This window comes from Numida meleagris, chromosome 6, assembly GCF_002078875.1.
Source record: "Numida meleagris isolate 19003 breed g44 Domestic line chromosome 6, NumMel1.0, whole genome shotgun sequence".
In the NCBI taxonomy this organism is placed as follows: domain Eukaryota; kingdom Metazoa; phylum Chordata; class Aves; order Galliformes; family Numididae; genus Numida; species Numida meleagris.
The window spans coordinates 22,811,455-22,834,838 of record NC_034414.1 but is presented as its reverse complement, the minus strand read 5'-3'; the positions used below and the strand labels follow the sequence as shown (position 1 = coordinate 22,834,838).

Below are 23,384 nucleotides of genomic sequence, written 5' to 3'. Positions count from 1 at the left end.
CTAACCTTGATTCTAACTGGTGGTAGGGAAGTAACCTAGCATTTGCAAGATGCTGAGAACAACTCAGTACAGTCTACTGATGCTCTAGGAACCTCCTAATCAATTTCTTTTTGGCCTCCATCAACAATTTTCTTTAAAAATAAAATGCGTCTTCTGTTATGTTGGGTTTCTACTGCACGTGAACACACATTCAGTACTGTACAAAAGTTTGTAAGTACCAAAGAAACCTTCAATTTTATCTAGACGCAGCAGTTTCCTTCGCTACCTGCCTTAAACTGCTCTCATTTCTCACCTCAGAAAGGTTGTTTTTTAGTTTTTGAAATAGTTCCTGAACACAAAATAGTTTTGACCCTTAGGGAAGAAAACTTGTCACAAAGTCCAATATATTTTAAGATGTACTACATTAAAGAATGTGTATGAATAAACACACCACAAGCTTGTGTTCTGTAGTATTTCTGTTAAAACTGACTTCAATTTTCCTCCTGCCTGTTTTGGCTGTTTCAGGTTGCAGAGAAAATTAGCACATTTTGAATATCTAGACAATCTGTCACTTCATTTTTTCCTTCTGCACATGAAAAAGAAGAAAGCCTCACATAAATTTGTGAAGACACAGTATACCCTGCAGTGCATGTTTGTTCACTGGCTTCATCTGAGCCACTGGAAAACTCCACGTGTCGGAGAAGGCATTCCTCCCATTTGACTGAGCCACAGCCACAAAACAAGGAAAGCCTCAAAGCACGGAGAGAAAGTCGTCTGACAATGCTATTGCCATCAACTGTCCCTCCACTGCCATGAGAAATCCGAAACACAGTGTCTGCCTGAAGAAGCACAGAGACTGCTATTTCTTGTAGGCTTTGTGCTCAGTATTAACAGCATCTAATCAAGTTACAGTAAGGAGCTGAAAATATCGCTGCAGACTTCAAGAGCAATGGGGTAGAACACAAAGATGAAACTGGGATTAAGCAGCTGGAATTTATTCAAAATACTAGCAAACTTTTTGAGTTGTGGAATTAATGGAATGGAACTGCCTCTCAAGGATGCAAAACATTAAAAAGCTTGTATTAAATGATAAAAATTGAGTCTAGCACACCATATTCCTATCAGACAGTAATGTATTTTTCTCTGCATAAATGGACTGTGTGAATTAAGAGGATTTTCAGTCTATACTTTCTAAGATTATCAGCCTTACTAGTTATAAGCAAGTAGGGACGTTTTTGTCATACAAAGACAAAAAGTAGAGAAAAACCTTAGTTTCATGTGATATTTATTATTGCTAGAGGAATCTGCACAATGTTAAGTACTGCTGTTTTAAATATTCATTATGGGCTTCCAACAACAAGTTTCCACTCGCTAAGCTTGACTCTTTCATGAATGTCTTTCTTGGGTCTTCTGCCCAAATTCTACTTTCAATCGGTTCTAAATATTAACAGTATAAACTTTAATATACTTTGAATTCTCAATCTATAAAAAAAGTGTAGGAGCCACCAAAGTTCAGAAACTACTTGGGATATGGTACGTTAAAAGAACCCCCAGATTTCTAGATGGTGGCTACCCTCAGATTAGCAACATGGACCATTTTAGCAGGGGTATGTCCTGCAGTTCAGCCACCTCAGCTTGGGAATTCTTTGTGAATATATTTCGTACATAATACTTAGGCATCATCTTCCATCAAATAATTGAACTGGTGATAATCTATATCAGTAGTAATACATTTATATGCAAATTAAATTGCAGAATGCTTAACCTCACTGCCAAATAAATTATCACTGAACTGTATAATTTTATTTCTTGAAGTATATAATCTCTATGGAAAGTGGATACATGTAAACACTGCTTGATTGTAGTATATTCTGCAAAGGTTATTTCACAGAGATGAAAACAAGTTCCTTTTGAACCTGTTCTGCCTCAAAGGCATGCTTTTCTTGCATTATCAGTATGAACATATTACTGAATTTCACTTTTGTTCTTTCAGTTGAAAAATCTTCAAATCTTCCTATGTGTTGGTGCTCTTCCATTCACTTTTCAGTCCTCTGATGATTTTTGTGTATCTTTTTCATTGTCATTGTGTAACAATCTAATGATCACATCCCAGTCCTGAAAATTCCACAGACTTATTTTCCAAAGGGCATGAATGTCAGGCTTTTCCTCTATTATTCTGTTCTCCTTAAAAAGCCTCCTGATATCCTGGAACACATTTCTGATATTTAGTTCAGTTTTTCTAGTTTTCTGCCTTCCAAAATGTTACATGTCTACATGAATTATACACCTTATGCTATGTAATCTTAAGAGCTGCATCTTTAAATATTTGTTATTTACTCATGTAATTATTTTATATGATTCCTTGGCTAACTATAATAAGCCTTCAAGTAAGAAAAATCTTCAGTTTTACTCACTTATCTTACACTATCAGTGTTTCTCCTACACTGCAAATATTTTCTGGCATCATGTTGACTTGAGCCCTGGTCTTCAAATTTGTCTGCAACTGTCCATTTCTTCTCTGAGTATCCATATCTGCAGTGGTACTGTTGTCATTTTGATCTCTGCCTTCAGTTTCTCTTTGCCTCTTAACCCAAGGTTTTGCAATTAGTTGTCTGATCTGTGCCAGTTAGATCCCTAAATGACTAGAATGTTCTCACTAGCTTTAATAATATTCATATCCTTGTATGTTTTCATCTTTTTATATTCTCTCATACACATAATTCATACATTTTAATATAGCATCCAGTGCTCCCTCCATGCAGTTTGATTGTACAGTCATAATAGCATTTTTTAATGGAATTAGTGGAGTACTAATGAAAAGATCAGGCACTTCCAAAACAGTTGTTATCAAGAGTCTGAATTCCTATTTGTTTCTTTTTTTTTCCCCAAATAACATGCTAAATCCTTTTCCAGTTACTCTTCATGAGTTTTTCTTACTGATTCCAGCCCGGTTCCCTGAGTAATGGGGTGGAGGGACCCACAGACCCACACCCTGGGATAGGGGGAAGGGGGCAGGAAAAAAGGTAGGGAGATGGGCCTAAGAACAAAGCAGTGGCAATGAGATAAGGGAGAAAAATAATTTACTAAATATGACAGTGGACTAAGAGATAATATAAAACAATATAATTGGAATTGAAGTTAATAAATAAAATAAATGAGAGAGTACCCAAAACTGAAGGCCTTACTCTAATGCTGAAGGTGGGGCAGCTAGGGAGCACACAAACAGAAAAATAAGAGTAGTCTCGTGACTCCCAGTCAATTTTACCTTTCCCTCTAAATGGAAAATGGAAACGAAACAGTGAAGTTCTATGGAATTTGTAATTCTTATTCTGAGAAAGGTATACTCAGAACTATAGAAATCCATGGAACTGGAGCATTAACTCTTTAACTCCCAGTGTACTACATGATGTTATGATGTGGAGTACCAATAACAAAAATCATAAAACCGTAACAGTTTTGCAGGTTCTCAATTTTTCTACTGAAAAAAAAAAAAATCATAGCAAAGAATCATCTCATGAATCTTCCTGCACATTTACTTTGAATATGTGTTTTGCCAGCAGATGCTGAAATTCTTATTTCTAGCTTTTGTGTTCATAGGTGCATCTTCCTAGATGGAAGTTTTTATGATGATGTGTGTGATTTTATTTCCTGTGCTAGCAAGAAACAGGTCTTGATAGGAAGTTCTTTTAAGTCAAACACATGGATACTTGGTCATTCTGCAGCAGGGGATTATAGGCACCACCTAGCTGTAGCTTGCTCTCTGTTCTTTTTCTCTCAGTCCAAATTCAATGAAAGAAATTGTGGTGCCAAAAAAAAAAAAAAAAAGCAACATTTTATGACACTGTGAAGAGGGTAAATTTTGAATTTTGCCAGCTGTGGTGGTTTATTTTCACAAAGACTCTTTTTCATGTGCAAAACTGTTACTTCTCTTGAAAATGCATTTTCTGAACATTCTGACATAATTCAGATTGAACTGAAAATAACATTGGCCAAGTCACTTCTACAGAATGAAATTTCCCACTGAGATTTGTACGTAGATACTAGATGTGAATACCTAGAGGACACTGTTAGTAAACTGTCTTAGGAGGATGTTGTCAAGGCAAAGCCTAAAGTCAAAGCCACACAGTTCCTTGATATGAACCATCACAGGAGGGACAGATTCACTTAAAGTTTATGCTTCTTTCAAAACAAAATATCTCCTATCAATTTCAAGTGACTCAACTCTGCTGCCAGAGGAGGATGGAAAGTATTTGTTACTGCAAACCACAGACATAAACAGACAATATTAAGGCATTCGGCCCCAGAAACCATGAGCAGACCTTCTCTGAGCTGCAAAGACCATCTGAAGTTCTGAGGTGGTATAATCAGTTTTAGTCAGCAAAAAATTGTTCATTTGGTATTATCTTCTCCCTGAAGCTCATGCATGTAAGAAGAATGATGGGAATTTACAATTCTTTAAGTACAAAAATTTTGCACAAGCTTATAAATACAAGTTGCAATGGGAAATCAAAATCATTATATCAAATCCAGATGCCCTCTCTTTCAGAGAATACTGAGAAAATGTATTTGTTAGAGAAGTTTTGAACCTAATTTAATTAACCTTATTACCTTATTTAATTAGATTAAATGAACCTAATTAACCTTAATACTAACAATACGGAGCATCTCAAATGTACAGAAAGACAGTCTCACCAATGCGTAAGGACTACACTCTCATTAGTTTTCATTCACAAAGATAATGAAGTAGGAAACACCATGTAGCTGAGGATTTACAATCCTAAGAAAGTAAATAAAAGTAACAGTTTAGCCCAATATTATTGAATTCTGCCTTTTAAAGTCTCTTCCAGTAGACATAATAGGCAATATACATCATTTTTAGAAGAGGTTTTAGAATGACTATCATCTAAATAAGGAGCACACATAGTCAAGTAGACTGACAGAAACTCATCTTTTGACTTGATGGCAATAATGCATGTAGAATTTGGAGAGATTTATGGCAGGACTCCATGAATATAATATTCATCTTGAATCAAGTAATTTTTGCAATACATATACTATGTGTGATACAGTGCTGCCAGGAAAGATTTGTGGCCTGCCTAAGGTACCAATTACCTTCCATTTTCCACAATAAAAATGTCTAGTAACAGGAGTGATAGCAGCAAATTTTACACATCACTAATGATGAAAATGAATGTACTTTCCATCATGTCTTGAAACAAAATTATAAATAGTATAAAGTAAAAAAAGAAATCACTGCGTTTTGTGAAAGAAACCTTCATTTAGTATTTTTACATATTTGGTTTTTCTTCCAGTGTTGTTTCCCATCATGACTGATTTTTTCAGTCAGGTCACACTAGAAAAAAAATGTTCTTGGGAGAGTCTAACTCTCTTCAAATAAAAGGCAAGCCAGGGTAGCATAATCTTAAACCAGCCCAGCATGAACTAAAAATTCTTTCTAAACCAATGCTTCAAAGTTATCAGATCATACTCTTGGCACATGCTACCGTAAGTCTTTCAGATTTCCCAGGATCAGTCTTGTGCTGCAGATACTTGTCATATCGCAGGTGTTGACTGTGAGACTCTCCCATATGATCCTCTCATGCACTCTGATTACAGTTAATGAAAATAATGAATTCCCAGCACAACTAATGGATTTTCTCCTGCTCCAGGATGTGATATGCCATACTCAACTGGTTAAAATATTTGAATAACTATGACCAGAGCACTGATGCCATAAGTACTTCAGAATTATTCTTTTTTTTTAAGCTAAGCAAAAGTGAAAAGACAGTAAACATTTTTTTTTTTTATCATTTAAAAAAGAATAATTCTGTGGCTAAGGAAAGACAGTTGAAGCCAAAATGTAGGTCAGATGTGCAATATGACATGGAAGTAATCGCCACTGAAGCAAAGAGAATGAACTCTAGTTACTTTGATTTGAGCATTTGAGAAGCTGTAAGCATTTGAGACTTGTCTGTGGGGCATACCCGCAAGAAAAGTTTAGTAAAGTCTTTAAATACATTCCTAAAGATCAGTGGGCCACAGGGAAATGTATCAGAAGTGCATATACTTACATATGTAATATAGTCCACTATACAGTTCACTGAGCTACTTTAACCTTATTTTGTCCTTTTCAATATTTCTGTTTCTGTGACACATCTCCATAGAATCACAGAATGGCTTAGGTTGGAAGGGACCTTCACGATCATCTAGTTCCAACCCCTTGACACAAGCAGGGCTGCCACCGACTAGATCAGGCTGGCCCAGAGCCCCATCCAATCTGGCCCTGAATGCTTCCAGGAATGGAGCATCTGCAGCTTCACTGGCCAAACCGTTCCAGTGCCTCACCTCCCTATGAGTAAAGAATTCTTTTCTAACATCTAATCTAAATCTAAATCTCTAGTCTTCTGGTTTATAGTCATTCCCCCTTGTCCTATCACTATCAGACTGTGTAGAATGTCATCCTCCCTCCTGTTTTTAAGATCCCCTCAAGTACTGGAAGGCTGCAGTGGTGTCTCCTCTGAGCCTTCTCTTCTCCAAACTAAACAACCCAGCTCCCTCAGCCTTCCTTCATAAAAGAGGTCCCCCCAGCCTCCTCCATGGCCTTTCTCTGGACCCACATAAGCAGCTCTGCATCTTTTTTTGTGCTGGGGGCCACAGGCCTGAATGCAGTACTCCAGATGTGGCCTTTTGAGGGACAATCACCTCCCTCACCCTGTAGCCATCCATATTTTGATGCAGTCCAGTTGACCACCTGGGCTGCAATTGTATACTCCTGGCTAATGTCAAGCTTTTTGTTCACCAGGACTTAAATGTTTCTCAGCAGGATTGCTCTCAATGAGTTCTTCCCCCATCCTGTAAAACATATCTGGAATCACTCTAAACCAAGTGCAACACCTTGCAGTTGGCCTTATTGAATGTCATTAGATTCACATGGGCCAACTTTTCAAGCCTGTCCAGGTCCCTCTGGATGGCATCCCATCACACAGGTTCACAGAATCATAGAGATTGGAAGGAACCTCTGGGAATCATCAACTCTAGCCCCCCTGCTAAAGCAGGCTCACTACAGTGGGTTGTACAGAAAAGCATCCAATTAGGTTTTGAATATCTCCAGGGAAGATGACTTCTCAACTACTCTGGGAAGCCTGTTCCAGCACTCCGTCACCCTCACAGTAAAGAAGTTCTCTTCCATGTTTTTATGGATCTTCTTGTGTTGCAGTTTTTTGCTCATTACCCCTTATTTTGTCTCTGCACACCACTGAAAAGAGCCTATCTATATCCATTTGACTCCTGCATCTCAGATACTTATAAACAGTGATAAAATCACCTCTTACTATTCTCTACCTTCCTTCAATTGTGCCAACTGCACAACTCAGCTTGGTGTCATCAGCAAACTTGCTGAAGATACACTTGATCCCACTGTCTATGTCATTGATAAAGATGTTGAAGAGCACAACTCTTGGCTTGGTTTTTTTATAGATTGCCAGAAGGTGTCCAAACCAGACATGAAGATGTAGATGATCATCTGGGGTGAGAAGAGAGAAGAACTATAACGGTGATATCTCTTTCATAGGCAATATCCTCATGCATAACATTGAGGTAATACTGAGCTAACCTATGGTTGCACAAAAACTTTTTTTCCCTACATTTTTAAATACATATATACGGTTTACCATTTTGCAGCAATGCAGTCTTTAGATTTTCCCTGTGACCTCTTGCAAGGATCATACAAGCAGGTTCCATGCTTCAGCAGTCACTGGAGTCCTCTGCTCAGAGAAAAGCTCTGAGATGGAAGAGATACATAGTGGGATACAACTTCACATGCTTCTTCCATGCCACTTCTGTTGTCCTCGGAGTTTGTCCTTGAGACACAGGAGCAAGTAAGGCAGCGTAGAGAGAGAAGCTGCTATGTAATACTGGCTTCCATGGACTACTACTAGAAATAGTTTCATAAACCAACTTGACAGAAGAAACCATGACCAGAAAATCTACACATTAGATCCAGGACCCAATTATTCTAAGACGGGGTTAAAATAAAAAGAAAACCTACATCTCATTTTTATGGGATGCACTGTCCAATAGGCATAAGCTGGAGATGATGGAATTTATAACTTTTTCAAAAAGGGAAGATCTGACAAGACAGGGCTTAATTTAATGAGACCCTAACCTTCAGACACAGCTAAATTTCCTTAAAAAATAGATAATTGGTTCAGAAAAAATCTTATATACCTTTGCAGCCCTAATTGCCCTACTTTGAGGCCAAGAATCACAGAACTAAAACACAAGTATAGTAAAGTATACCTTTCTCAGTCGCTCAGTGGGTAATTGTGCATATTGAGATGAATTAAAAGGAAAATAAGGACAATGGGAAGCCAACTGACATCCTTCTACAGTGCTAAAAAACAGTTAATAGCTTGTAAAATATTTCACTTACTGTAGCTGTTACCTGATTTGACCTTCCTTAAGCTTAAAAAACATAAAGCAGAAAACACCTCATCATTGAGGTGTTACAAAAGCTTTATTCATTTTGACAACCTGATACTATTGAGACTTTGAGGAGTGAAAATGTGGCAGAAAGTTCAGCCTGAAAGGCCAGGGCATGCCTTAAGAAGTACAAGAGGAATGTGTACACATACTGCAACACTAAAAAACATGGTGAAACCCCTTCTGACTCACCTTCAACATTTATTATTCTTTCCTATGTAGGTAGCAACAGATCACAGCCAGCCTGAGGAGATGACGTAACATCACAAGGGGGTTAGTAACACCTCTCTCTTTTCTCTTTCCTATAATAATCAACAAACCAGAATAAGAGTACTTATGCGTAATTCAACATACACACCCAGACTGGGATACATGGAGGAAAACACAGATTGTGAATTCTGCTGTGTCATCTGAAATTCCTGTTCCTGTGTAAATACAGTACTTTTGCCAGGAGCACTGTTCACTTATGCAAACTAAGCAGGCTGATCTGTGCACAGTAACTGTGGATGGAAGAACAGAATTCATGCAATGAATTCTGATTGGAGTGTGTTTTTTAATCCTTTTTAGGTCTGCTACAGTCACATTTTCACTTCCATAAATCATTTTAGTTGAATTACTTCAGTACTATTTGAAGCCAGAGGAATTCCTGAGTTTCCTGGGGTTTAAATGAAGGAAGAAAGTCAATGAATCGTTAGAATGGATACCATTTGGTCTTCCCTCACTGGGAATTTTGTAATCAGAAAGGTTTGAGACCAAGGAAACTGTACTTTGTTCCATTTATTGCATTTCCTCTTCATGAACATGCCTTGCTATCATACTTACTTTTTACTTTCCTCTTCTGGTTAGGTACTGGCTAGGCATAAAAAAAAAAGTTCCACAAATTTATTTCTTAATGACTGTCTTTAAAAGAATCTAATTTTCACATCCAAAAAGGAAGATTGCCAGACTCACAAGAGCAGAGTTTTAACTAGATCACTAATGATCTATAACAAACCGCGGATAAACAGGTGTTTATGCTCCATCAATTCATCTCACAGGTGTAATGTGCAAATTTGAAGTCACTCTCACTCGCTTGGTGACTTACATCCTATCCATCCTGTTTATAAACTTTCAGAAAGGTAACTTTCTTTGCTATTGTAACATTGCTTTCATTTTGATTTTCTTAGATATTCTTACCAAATTATTGGTAAAGATTTATGTACTGCTTGTTTTGCATTTCAAAAAACAAGCTTGCTTGTGGCAGAGAACTATGTAAATGAAATCTAGATTTTCTTTTCTTAAAGTATGGTTGTATCAGCACCTATGAACCTAACACAAACACTTATATATATTTCTTTAGGACTAATCTTGTTTTGCCTCTTCATCTGAAAGGGGGCTGGGGACAAAAAAGTGGAATTAACTATGTTTCTGAAATATCACTGTCCCACAGAGCATATATTCCAGGTACTAGTTTTGCTGAAGAAAGAAAGAAGATGCATGATTTAACTCCTTTACAGTTATCTTCAGTTATGAAAAGACGAATAACTGGTTATGTAGCTGTTTTTCTTTTCTTCTTGAAACACAGATTCAATAAATGTGAAGGTAAGTTATGTTGTTGGAAAAAAAATTAACAGAATTTTTCTTTTCTGTGCTCTGGCCTCTCTCAAGTGATGTGCAGATAATAACCAAGCATTTGCTTACACAGTACCAGAAACAGATCATCATTACACAAAGATTTGAAAATTGAATCAAAACTGTGTCAAATTAAGCTCATGGCACTCTGTAGCAAACTTGAACTCAGATGGATTAACATTAACCCTTCTCCAACTTAATTTACAGCCACACATGAAATGCTGCAATGCATAAAAGCTTTCTTTTAGAGATTGTAATAACCAAGTGAACTCTTTTATTTCTCATTATCAGAACTGACAAATAGGATCTCCACTAGTACCCACAGTGCACAATTCTCACGTACACTGTATTTACTCTGAACAGTTAAGACCTTGGGTCATGAAGGCTCTTTGCAATCTCATGTCCAACTGTAATTAAAGATTTCAGAGCAAGTGAAGTGTCAAAACTTTCAGTGTTTGCCATTGCTGGAAACCTGCTTGGAAAGGAGCAACAAATGGGCACCCTCAGCTTTTCAACCAAAGCAGAAAATGCTTATTCTCTGTGTCAAACTTAGCTGGGAAGTCCAAATTTCAAATGCTTCAGTTATTTTCTGCTGGCTCTGGTAGAAAATTAGGGCAGTAGACTTCAACAGGCTGTCTAAAGGTAAATTACACTCCTTCATGTAAAACTGTGTAATTTCATTTATTTCTCATGGCTGTGTAATTCTATTTTCTTTTTCCTACTGTCTTAAGTGCCTCATTATAGCTCTCAGGACTGTACTGAAAGTGATTTGCCCTTCACAACCAACAACAGTTCAACATTTTCCTCTTCCCCTTCTCCCTGACAGTGCTTTTTACCCTTTCCTTCTTCCTCCCAGCAGCAAATTCTAGTCTGAATTTCACATCCAGTATCTTTTCCCTTCCTTCTCTCAAACACTTAGCTATTAAAATTTCATGTTTCAGATCTAATTAGCATTACTTTCCAAGGCGATAAATAGGGAATTAGTGCGTTCATATTTCTGAACTATTTTTTCAGATTAGATACTCATAACCATAAGCTTATAACCATAAAAAGAAAAGCAAATTTCAGGCATTTGCGGGGCAGTTTGACACAGTTTTTTAGACTTCATTAGGTGCCTCTAGAGGGATCAGAGCCACTGACATTACAGAAGTGCTCTTTTTGGTTTTAGATTTCTTAGATTTTCTTACAATTCTTATATTTAAATTACCTCCAAAATAAGTACCAATGTCAACATATGAAGGTCCCTAACTACCTTTTCAAATACACAATTAAACAAGGAAATTCCTTCCCAATTTTTTATTATGTCAAGGCAGCTCTTTAGCTCACTTGATCTCTCTCATTTTCTAGTGATTTCCCACCTACATATTTATAAAGAGTGAACGACTGTCCTTTCAGCTTTCTTCAGAAAGCTAAGTTAGCCAAGCTCCTTCTGGATCTAATCTCTGTAATAGGGCTAGCCTGAAGCACAACAGTGTATTCACCTGGCTCATCTCACCCATATTTGCTTAGTTTTGTGTACTTGCATTAGCACTGCATGGTGCCTGCGCTAATTAGTGTTGCCACTCAGCACACACAAGTAGTTAGCTGCAACAAAATGCTGACATCATTCTATTGCTTTCAAATATTGAACTAACTCCCTCATGGCTACTCAGGTCTCTGTACAGTGCAGCAATGCAGTGTACACACACCTTTACCAGCCTCCTGCAGAGTACACTCTCTTCCTATCACCAACTTGTCCTTCCTTGCACATCTTTCAGTTCGGATTACCTTACTTCAATATGGATGACTGGGGCTGTACTCTAGAGGAGATCTCAGCAGAGACTTAAAATGGCATTATTTCTTTCTTACCTCTGCTGGCAACATCATACACAATGCATACAAAAATCAAATCTACCCCCTCCTGAGTTACCTAGTAAACATCTTTCAATAAATTGGGAAGTATTCCTTAAACTACCAATACAGAAAAATAAGAGGAAAAAAAAAGCCATCAGTTTTCAACTCCTCTTTTTCGTACTCTTCTCACCTTTTCTGGAAGCTGTCTCCTTTCCTGCAGCCACATGAATAGCACAGACTTCAGACTGAACCACTGGGGATAAAAGAAGAAAATATAAGAGGGATTAAAAGCAGCAGCTTTACCCATGGTAACAGTAGAAGCAATCATCTGGTTGCTTAGGTGTTGAGGTTTTTATCCTTCCTGTTTCTCTTCATTTTCTGAAGATGACAATACAAGGTTTACATGGACCACGTGGCTATATCAGCATCATAGCAAGACCAGACCCATTTTCATAGGAAAGAAAGTATGTTTTCTGGTGGTGGAACAGCTGCAGTGGGACCAGGCTGCAGGCAAAAAAGCAACTCCACTGACGTAACGTTGCTGAAAAAGGCAAGTACAAGATCTCCAGGGAATATCCCTGGAAGTGCAAGAAGTATCATGGCATAGAGATGGCTCAAGTCAAATTCACAGGAAACCCCGCTTGGGAGCAGGAGTGGAGGATTTGGGGATGAAAATCTTTCAGTGGGATCGTTGTTGGGTTTGCCACAGTTTTAGGGTGCAGGATTATTGGGATTATTGGGATAGGTAGGACTAAGATGTAGAAATTCTCACAGAACATATAGAAAGTATGAAAAGTTTGAACTAATGTCTTTCTCCTCTTGTCATTGTCTGAGCTACGGTTAATGCAGTAAATCCTGTCACTGGTCTCTAAACGCAAGGAAACATACCTTGTTCAAGCACATTCATTACATTTCTGCTATTCCAGTATCACACAAATTTCTCAGTTGGAACAGCTTCCTTATTCTATTTCAGTAGGCACACAATACCTATTACTACATTCCAAGGTCAGAAAGTAGTACTGAAAAACTAGAGGATAAGGATTCAGAAGAATTTCCTATTGACAGGAGCAATTGCTGCAAACAGACTGAGTCAGAAAAAGAATTTTACTGAGAGAAGGCTAACAAAAAAAAGGTTTCATAAAACCTAGTGGTTCTTGCACCTTCATAAAATAAAGGTTGCAGCAGCTAGTACAAAATATTTGAACTTGTGGCATTCATCTCCCACGTAATTAACCTAGCTGCTGATTTCTAGCAGCAGGCTATTAAATTAGCATGAGCTAAAGAATATTTAATTGTGCAGATAAGCTACATGTGTTCTAAGGAGGGAGTTTGATAAAAGAAAATTAACTTTAAAAAAAACGCATTTTCCAATGATTTTTATTTTATCCTTTTATTATTATTATTATTTTTACCAAAAAAACCCTACAAAACACTTGATAAATTTTAACTGCCATTCAAACAGCAGACAAATTAAACAGTCTTAAAACCAAGCTCTGGGCACTTCATAGAGCACAGTTACTCAACTGCTTATCTCTTCCAAACAAACTATGATCAGTACCAATGGCCACATTTAGCATTAACAAGAATTATTGTGCTTATGTGGCATAAGCACTTCTAGCATACTGTGGCATTTGACTGAAATCCCGATGACAGTTTTTTGTATTTATAGCATAATATGTGAACATTACATTTTTTTCAGGCTGTAAATTATTAAAACTTTTTTTCTTGGCCCTAGAAAATAATTCTGCCCTAGGCTACCATCCAAGAAGAACTTCTTAAAGGACTAACAAGTTTGGATTAACCCGGTAAGAGTGGCTGGAAGCCTGTGTAGAGGAAAATGAACCTGGTGGTATTGGTCGATGCTTGGCTGAACATGAGCCAGCCATGTGCCCAGGTGGCCAAGAAGGCCAATAACATCCTGGCTTGTATCAGAAATAGTGCTGCCAGCAGGAGCAGGGAAATGACCATCCTTCTGTACTCACCTATGGTAAGGCCACACCTCAAGCACTGTGTTCAATTTTAGGCCCTCACTACAAGAAAGATATCGAGGCCCTGGAGCGTGTTCTGAGAAGGACAAAGAAACTGGTGAGGGGTCTGAAGCATAATTCATATGAGGAGCAGCTGAGGGAACTGGGATTGTTCAGTTTGGAGAAGAGGAGGCTCTGAGGAACTCTACTCATTCTACTGCCATATTCCTTTTGATCCATTCTGACACATTTCCAGAGCTTCTACCACCACTGGCTTATGATTTCTATGCTAAATTTCCTACAAATACAGGAATATATAGGTACGCATAAAGAGTCATGGGAACTGACATTGGCAAGAGAGATGTTATTGTGAAAAATAATTTGTTAACCTCAAAAAAGGTAGCAGTTCTTGCACACCCTGTTGAGTTAAAGCCTAAAAACCAAATAAATAAAAAGCCATAATGTTTTTGCAAATTTTGACTTTTGTAGCGTGGAAAAGAACCTCAGATCTAAATGTCATTCTAAGTGAATTTGTATTGTCAGGCAGCTTCTTCATCTTATTGTTCTAGACCAGCTCATTTGAATAGGAAGTGAAATTATTCCTGCCTGCAGCAAGCAAGATCATGTGCTATGATGCTTCTAAGTATAACTGATCTCTGCTGATGTGCACCAGCTGGGGTTTGGGGCTAGCTCCAACTGAGGACTTCGACGCCTGAGGCAAGACTTGAACAGAAGTGAGAATCCTAAATCCAAAACTACAGTCCTGGACACCCACAGACAGCTGCTACCCATGCTTGGAGGCATCTAGGCTAACTAGCTATCTCCTTGTTTAACCTTAAAGTTTCCTAAGTAGTTAGAATTCTGCTTCAACATGTGTCCTGGAGTGCACCAGCAAGAGCACAATGTTTAGTCAAGCATATATTAATCCCCCATCCTTGAGTCTTACTGTGGTAGCAGTTGCAGAGCATACCAACAGACTGGAACTCTTTCTCTCAAAAAAATGTATCAGTAACTTCTTTTTAAAATACACAAAAGGGGTTCATGCTGGCCTGCCATACAATATCCATGTAGTTTAAGCACTTGCACAGGTAGTGGGAGATTTTGATTTGTTTCTCAAACAGATGATAGTGTTTGCCAGCTGCCATGCTGGGTAGGACCCCCTTTTCTGACTCCAGAAGAAGCTGTGATACTACTCAAGGTTCATACAGTCAAAAAGAAAAAGAGTAAACAATTGAGCATAATTTTATATCCTGATGAACAGCAAGTTTTGTGGTTTATTTTGTAAGACTTTTTACTGATAATGTCTTTCCTTGGATCAAGACACTAGCCAACACTAACATAAAAAAGGAGAGATGAGAAGTGCTATGCAAATGTAAATATGCTTTAATTATTATTGTAACGTGATTGGACTCCAAACATAAAAAGCAGATCAGAACCCGGACTGGTAACCATCAGAAATCTTTTTCTGGACCCTGGTAATAAAGTTATTCAAAAAGGCAATGAAAATGCTGAACAAGAAAAAGAGCTTTGAACTAACAACACAGGGTGCAAAATATCAGGCACCCATGCTGAGAAAAGCAGAAATGGCAGAGAAAGCTCTGCCAAAAATAAACCAAACCAGATCCAAGAAAGTGACTGACTCAGTTTTATGGACTAGACATAACCAAATACAGTCAGCAGTAGCAAATTAAATCTTTGCCTCCACCAGTGATGTGTTCAATTACTGAGACATGAATTTCATGTGAAATGAACATCACAGTAAGTGATTAACTGTAGTGCAGATACTTTAAACACTGAGGACTATGTTATGTTCTGGCTGTCACTGCTTGTCCTGGAAAAAAACAGACAATTTCACATGTCAATGTTTGCTGAACATGAAGTTTATTTATATTTTCAAAATGAAACTCAGCCAGACTCACGATGTGCTACGAATCTTGGAAGGGCTTTACTCAAGACTTTTATCCCACCTCTATTGGTGCATCAGACAACTGTACAAATGGCACGTTATTAGTCAAGCTGAGTTTTGGTGGCAGCTGTATCTGGGCTGTTTGTCAGGGATAGATAACAAAGGCTTAGCAGATAGGGCATAGGCCACAAGCAGAAGGAGCTCTCCAAAGTAAAGCAGTAGTGTTTGACAAGGACTTAAGGAGAATTAGACTGCAGTGAGACACGCTGGAAAGCAGTTAAACTGTGCTCAGATGCTAACAACTTCATCCACTCAACACTGCTTTCTTGACAGAGCCTCCTGCTGTTTCTTCAGATCTGTTGACAGTTTATACTTATTGCCTCTAGTCTAGTTTGAAAAAGCGATTTGGACTTAAGAGTAACATAAAACCTGCCATAAAACACACTTATATTACACAGATCCAGATCATTTGATGGACTGATTTAGCTTCTGGTTAGTAGTTGCAGTTTTGTCAGCAAATATAGCAGATTGAATGAGTTGTAACGTGGAGATGAGGATAGCAAGAGGTATACTGAGCTCCTGGAAGGGAGAGATATCTGAGAAACAAGTTGGACAGTACAGCCTTAACTGTGGGAGCAGCAAGGTATTTTGAATGAAAATGCGATGGAAACAGCAGCTAAGAACAAGAGTTGGAAGTCTGCTTTGTGAAAAGCTTGGAAGGATGTGTGGGTTTAGGTGAAACAACTATAAAGACTGGAAACCAAAAGGAATTTAGTTATCAGAAGGTACACAATAATAGTCATGTGGAGCTAGGCTACTTGATAGAGGTCTGCTGGGATTCAGTCTGTGGTCTAGCATACAGTCTGGGAATGCTACCATAACATTTAAGGAGTGAGAATAAAAGTAAGGTCATTTCTGGATGGACTGCAGCAAGCAAGTGCAAATCTTGGAACACAGATGTCATATGACCAGATGATATTCAAAGGTCCCTTCCAACTCAGATGATTCTATGATTCTATTACATGTTTTCTTTGGCCAGCTGTACCACATCCCTAGTTTGAGTTCTATTTAACATGATTTTTGATTATGGAAATTGCTATTAAAAAAAGGGACAAGTCCTTTCTGCTGTACAAATCAAAACTTATTTGAATTTTTTTTTTTTTTTCCAAATTACTATCTCAGTTGGCAGAGTTAGCTCAGTGTAGCTGTTTGGATACATCTTGTTGTAAGAATTATGCACTTTCCAGACAGCATTAAGAGTAACAAATGAAATTACTATGATAATTGTACCTAAAAATTTAGAAGCTACGAACAGCAGGTGAATATAACACGCCCTGGACAGTACTGAGCTCAAAAAAAATGCAATACACCTGTCTGCCCTTAATGAAGTCCACATCTCTTTTTATGGATTCTTTTGTTTTCTTCTAATAAAGCTAACACTGAGAGTCATTTATTATCTACTTTCAGATTCTCATTTTCATGAAAACAAGCAAAAAATGTAAAAATTCTTCAAAACTGGGAAATAGATCTCGAGAATTAAAATTTTCCCCTTTCCCCCCCTCCTTCAATTCAAAATTGTGTTTTCTTTCAATTTTTGTAGTTTTTTTAAATTACTTTTATTTTTTTAATCAGAACACTTTATTCGTAATTCTTCTAGCAGGCAGTGTATTTATAGCTTTTCAAAGAATACCTTGCAACTCTCTGATATTACAATGCAGTATGTTTTGATGGAAAAATGGTCTGTATTTTTCAACCTCCTTAACACTCTATGAATAGAAAAAATTTAAATAGGTTTTAAAGTGAACGATGCATTTATTTATACATATTAATAAAAATATCAAAAGAACTTCTATAACATATGCAGAAAACATTATTAATTAAAACAAACAAAACTTCTAGGCAAGTATCAGTGTAATACTGAAAGTAAGCATTCATATTCACCAAAGACGAGTAACCTAGTAAGACAAGTTTCATATGCTTTTGGGAGTTATGAAGGTGTTTTACCTTTCAAAACAATGCATTAAATAGATTGGTATCATCCCTTCTGGGATCCAGTTCTAGGTTTTTCAGCTTCTACTGCTATTGACTTATATGCCTAAACCTCCTTTAAGTTGTTATATAAATAATAATTAACTCTTTCAATGTGAGTAGCTTGCTGCATTTGGCCTTTTGCATGCAGGCCTAAGAGGAGAAGGTGATCAAGTCACAATGTAATTCTATTTATGCACAAGAATACACAAAGTCTTGTACATAGCAGAAAATAAAAATCAACAAATAAACACCAGAATTCTCCTTGACAAATTCTGAATCCCTTTCAAGCCACACTGAAAAGCATTCTCCTTAATCTTTTTTCAGGAACACAGCCTGTTCAGGTTGTGTTCAACTTCCAAGTTTGACTATGTTGTTGTTCCCTTTTTCACAAAAATATACCTCCTGTTTGAGCAGTACCCACCTAGAAATCTTTCTGCCATGACACTGCAGTTATAAGCAGCCTTTCAATTCTGCTTGTTTTTCGAAAAAAAAAATGTGTATAAATATCTCCTACAATTACCTGCAGTGGAAGGTGATTGTTAAATTTGGTTTGGATCAAATCTTCAGTGTAACAGTGGGTGCGTTTGACCTCAAGTTAATTTCCTTCATAGCCTAACCTAGACACTGTCAATCTCTGCTATAAACTAAAGTCACAGAGATCTTCATAGTAGTTTTTAAAATTCTGTGGTAAGCTGTATTTACTGCCTTTAGAGCACCCAAAGCCTGCAGTGGCCTCTTTTATATCAAATGATCATAGGATGATTAATCGATGATGTCAGTGATTGTGGGACAATTCAGATTCAAATGGATTTTACGAGGTCAGTGTTGTTTCACTGGGACAACCTGCATGGGTCAACTGCAAGAGGAAAAATGGCAAAAAAAATTCCACAACTGCATTTTGAACTCAAAACAGGCCCGAACAGTAGCCCAATTCCTGGCACAATCCAAATTTAAATCATAAAATTAAAATCATTTCCAAAAAGAGAGATGTATTTTGTCAGGATGAGAAGTGGTATGCTAAAGTAATTCAAAACATAATTTGTTTTGACAAAGGGGTAGATATGCAGCAGTGTATTCCTTAATGTTCATTATGTGTTCCTTAATATTCAGCTCTGAGTATCCAGAAAACTGAGTTTACAACCTGAAACACCTAAACAAAAGAAAGTAGGATTACTAGCTCACCCATTATGAATACATGAGAAAATGTGATTTATCTGCCCTAAACCCCACCTTCTTCTTCTTATTATTGCTCTATGCAGCATGGAATTGCTATGCACATGCTCACAACTGTGCATTATGACAAGTTTTTAATCCAAACTGAAAACGCTTTGTTATTGTGTTTGTTGTACATCACTTGAAACTGTTAATAGAAAGACTTTGTCAATACGTCAAAAATTAGTCTGTATTGACATTTCAACTTTCCGTATTGTTAGAAATAAGAAAGATTGCTAGTAAATAGCCACAACCAGAGGCAAGTTTTTTGGTATCCTTGCTATAAAAATCTTGGTTTTCATTTCTTAATAACTTAACTAATTTCTTAATTTCTTAACTAACTATTGATTAACTATTAACTAGTGATGTCCCCAAACTGTTTTTCTGTAGTAACAGCTCTACTTACAACTTATATATAAACTCTAAGAACTTTGTCCAAGTATGGAACTCTACTTTTCCCTCCAGCTAGGCTAACCATTAAGTAGTGTAAGAAATAAAGAACTTGAGCGTGACATTCATCCTTTAGAAACAAAGAAACATCTGGAGTAAACACTTTTTCACTCTCTGAAATAACTTTTCTTTGGTGAGGTAGAAAGTGTAACAAAAAGGTAGCAAACATAAGCAGTCAAAGAATGGAATAGATATGAATATTAAGGTTCTCAAACAGGACAGTTGAAGATTCATACATATGTTAGATACTAAAACTGAGAATAGAAGAAAGGACAAACAGCCTGAACCTCTCTGTTCAACACCTGAAACACAGCAGTTAAGTTCAACACATGCTGATGTATGTTTATACTGCAATTATAGGAAGCTGTTTTGTCCACAGTGCATGAATTTACCTCTGGAAGCCCCTGGTGACTTTACAGAAGCAGCATCAGAGATGGCTAGAAGTGGTTTTAACTTCTTTCATTGTATTGCTGCTGTTGGCTTCTGCTATAAAGAATTATGCCTCCTTCAGGGGAGTTTTCAAGATAGATGAGCAGTTCTCTGATGTCTTGTGGGAAAGTGGATGGACAAGAAATAGGAAATAGCCTTTTGGCCATTCTAATTATCCAGAATACAGATGTTCCTGGTGCAGCCCATTTTGTTCCTTGCCTGTCTGTAACTGTTCTCACAATGAACACAGGAAAGTTGATCCCCTGGAACTTTATCTTCAGTCACACATATGAGGAAAGAAAGAAGTCTGGAGGCTAGCTAAGGGATCAATCCATGAATGAAGTACATTTGTGCCTGGCCTTTGGCAACTGAGTTCAAATTACACTTTCAGACATACCAGGGAAAACAGCAGCAGATGGGTCTAAGTCCCATTTGCCTATTTGCATTTGTAAATTATATGTACTCCAGACCAGTGACATTTTTTTTTTCAAAGGACAAATTCAGGAAATTACATTTGTCTTTGCTGAACTGTTATCCCACTATAATCTTATAGCATGCCCTCTACTGCTAGAAGGTCCTCTACTTCTAGCAAAAGGACTCCCAGTTGTAAGTACTGTACATGATACATAAACAAAGTTTATGGAGTTTATGATGAGTCAGAGTGATTAAGAAGTCAGCAGAGCCAGCAGGTCAACTTCAGCGACTTAGAAATCTCTGCAAACCAGAAGTACTTTTCTGTAATTTTGCCTGTTTACTATTTACACTTTTTATTGAGAACTGCAGTTTAAGGACACTGTCTTACCAGTCTTTCCCAGTTTAGTACAAGTGCAATTAACTTTAGTTATGGATAAATGAATAGCTACAGTTTCATGCAGTTCCCAAGTTCTCTGGATTCTTTTACAATCCAAACTTCTCATGGGGTATAAGTGCTGCTTGATAACAAGCTCAAATTGCATAGAATCAATAGATGAAGAGAGATACTCTGTGTTTTGTTGGCTCATACTCCCCCAATGTTTCACCTAATTATATAATTATTCTCTCACCAACAAAATCGATTAATGATGGGTTTATACAAAGGAGATACCAATTAATTGCTAACTACAACAGCCATTTCTTTGCTTCCTGTTTGATAAACAGCCAATCACACTTCTATTTTTTTAACGTATTAAAACAGAGAGTAATCATGCATTTACTACTTTTATAACTCCAACTCCAAACTGCAGCAGTTTGAGGTATGCCTTCTGTACTCTGCACCCATGATGAGTTATCTGAAGACTCCAGAAAATGGGAAATGAACATCCTAGAACTACCCCACTAGAACTCAAATAAAATACTCACTTGGAACACTTCAATCTCAACCATCTAGAAACATTCAGTGAAAGCAGATATTAAGTGACAGCACAATTTCAGATGGTACACCAGTAAGCAACGCAATGCAATGTTTTTGCCATGTATCTTCCTTTTGTGAAAGAGGCAAAGACAACTTCTTTGTCAAATAGGAAGAACAGTGCCGTGTACAAGTGTATGAAGGCTTCTTTGTCATTACTTTGAGTAGTAGCACATAGATGAGGATGACAGCACTATCAGAGGAGCATGAAGACAACTGTATAAATTGGCATTTTGTGAATTCATCTGGCAAAATTCCAGGTAGAGGAGTTCATTCTGAACACATATCACATATAACACAGAGATACTCACACTATTGTACATGATGTCAGTCTAAGTTCCCATACTTTGATGAATGATTTTATGCATAGCTCTGTTATAGCTGAACTCTCAGAAAGTGCCACTTCTCCTACCATCCAGACAAATTAGAAGTACTTTTAAGTTAAAAAAAACAGACTCCTAATACTAAAGAATACTATTTTCTATTTCTGCTGTTCCTCATATGCTTACACACTGGAATGCTATTACATATCCAAGGGACATGAGCGTGTTTAAAATCATGGTTGTTGCCTGAGTTTACCTTCATGTCCCTCAGCAGTTGCCAGGTTGAAGAAATACATATTTTTCTAAGAAAAGGTAAAGGTTTGGTACAGAAAGCAAAGGATGGGGCAGGGAAAGGAGAAATGAAGACTTCCATTCAGTCTTTCTAGGTTACAGCAGCCAGGCTGAAACTCTTGATTTCAGTACAGCATAACCGAAAGTGATTGCCAAAACTCTTTTTAAAAGAATACAAGCTAGAAATTGGTAGTTAGAAAGGGAGGAGAGAGACTGAACATTTTGCTGTCCATGAAGAAAACTAAATAATCTTTTACTGTATGAAAAACAAAGTAAGAAAAAAGTGGTGATGTACTTTGCCATTGTGACATAGCCGAGAATTTCTCTGAGCTCTTTATCATCTCTTTTTTTTTTTTTTTTTTTAATAGTACAGAAAAACTGATCCTTTAAGACAATCTGAAGCTCAGGAAATTAACTTCATGTGGTTTCCACCTTACATTCAATTCCTCTTTTATTTTCTCCCATATTCTACTGATGTTTTGTTCATTCTATTAGTTTCTTTATACTGTCCTAACTAACAAGTTCTAAAAAAAAAAACTAGCCAGAACAAATTTGTTTCTGTGTATTTCACTTCCTCAATATTTTCCTCCATTTTTTTTTTCCATTTACACTTCCATCCCTCTACTTTTCTTTCCTCTGAGTATTTGACACAGGAAAATTAAAGTAATCAAAAAATATTTGGGGTTTAACAAAGGTGAGAGATGAGAACTAAGATTTATGAACAAAGATTAAGACAGAAAATTTCAGTTGAACATCAAGAAAAAGTAGTGAAATTTATTTGATTGAGAAATATTTCCCTATGGAAAGTGACAGAATCTTCACTTTGAATCATTCTTACAGTACTCCAGGGACCAAGGTAGCACCGATATCTGAAGGCCAAGTTTACAATATCCTTGGTCTTCCCTGCTCACAGTCCATGCAGAAATAGCATCAGATTTTGCCACACACTGGCATTTTGTTACATTCAGTTCTTCCATGTTTTGAAAGCACAAAACTAACAACAGAAATAAAACGTACAGTACCTTTAGCAGAATTTCTGAGTTAGTGCAAGTTTCAGAGGTTTAGATCTGTTTTGAATAAATGAGTTAAAAAAAATATTGAGGTGCGTTCTGCTTAGTCTAAGAAAATTCATTCATTTTCAATGAAATGAATTTTCCTTATTTGAAATGATTTATAGATCTTTTCAGTCACTTCCAAGGCAGTTGGTGCTATTTACCAGTGCATTGTGGACAATACCTTTTACAAAAAATAAACCAATATTTAATTGAAACACTTTGAAAAATGAAACCAAGTTTTTATGCACTGTGCTTCAAAGACTAGATTTCTAAACAAGCCTACAATTAAGAAGTCATGATAAAAGTGATGGCTGTTTACATTTTTAAACATACTTGAATTTTCAGATGTCTATACAATTCTAAGTCTAAATCATTCTCTTTGCTTTGGAAAAATTAGGGACTCAAGGCCATTTACTTTAAAACTGTATC

At 37.1% G+C, this 23,384-nt stretch overlaps 2 long non-coding RNA genes across 4 annotated transcripts in view; one reads left to right on the top strand and one right to left on the bottom strand.

Moving 5' to 3' along the window:
- Positions 1 to 2,270, top strand: part of LOC110402012 — a 40,478-nt gene extending 38,208 nt beyond the window's left edge. The window contains exon 3 of the long non-coding RNA XR_002440803.1: positions 505 to 2,270. This is a non-coding gene — a long non-coding RNA (uncharacterized LOC110402012). The remainder of the gene's footprint in view (positions 1 to 504) is intronic.
- LOC110402011 overlaps positions 1 to 23,384 on the bottom strand; it is an 86,509-nt gene that overhangs the window by 42,423 nt on the left and 20,702 nt on the right. For 2 of the 3 annotated variants that reach the window (XR_002440800.1, XR_002440802.1), the window contains exons 4-5: positions 12,095 to 12,157; positions 8,653 to 8,762 (exon numbers count right to left, since the gene is read on the bottom strand). This is a non-coding gene — a long non-coding RNA (uncharacterized LOC110402011). The remainder of the gene's footprint in view (positions 1 to 8,652; positions 8,763 to 12,094; positions 12,158 to 23,384) is intronic. The other variant, XR_002440801.1, reaches the window with a different exon arrangement.